Source organism: Seriola lalandi, unplaced genomic scaffold (genome assembly GCF_002814215.2).
Source record: "Seriola lalandi dorsalis isolate HSWRI2012SDOR001 ecotype SW California unplaced genomic scaffold, Sedor1 jcf7180001973021, whole genome shotgun sequence".
NCBI classification, from domain to species: domain Eukaryota; kingdom Metazoa; phylum Chordata; class Actinopteri; order Carangiformes; family Carangidae; genus Seriola; species Seriola lalandi.
Window position 1 is genome coordinate 1 of NW_019443689.1, and position 437 is coordinate 437.

General features: G+C 50.8%; 1 non-coding gene across 1 annotated transcript; it reads left to right on the forward strand.

The window, feature by feature from the left end:
- Window positions 1–79: 79 nt before the first annotated feature.
- On the forward strand, window positions 80–243 carry LOC111651420 (U1 spliceosomal RNA). Its single transcript, XR_002760510.1, has one exon. It is a non-coding gene; the product is annotated as a U1 spliceosomal RNA (small nuclear RNA).
- Window positions 244–437: the final 194 nt, after the last annotated feature.

Below are 437 nucleotides of genomic sequence, written 5' to 3' on the forward strand. Positions count from 1 at the left end.
CTGGTATCATGCATTTTGGGCACCATCAGCCAGAGAGCTGTGCCTGGGAAGGAGCCCCCTTCTCAGACACTTCCAACTCATACTTACCTGGCAGGGGAGATACCATGATCAAGAAGGTGGTTCACCCAGGGCGAGGCTCAGCCATTGCACCCCGGCTGTGCTGACCTTTGCGATTTCCCCAAATGTGGGAATCTCGACTGCATAATTTCTGGTAGTGGGGGACTGCGTTCGCGCTCTCCCCTGATCATTACGTCAAGGAAAATCAGCTCTCTTCATGATGATGACTCTTGAGGAGTTTGAGCTCCGAAGTTATGTTTGCGCCAAGCTTGGTGTCCACTAGAGTCTCTGAAAAGAGTGGGCGTGGCCTATGAGGTAACGGAAAAAAGGAATTGCGTGCTCTAATGTCTGCTTTTGCTCTTTCTTTGAGGGAGAAATGT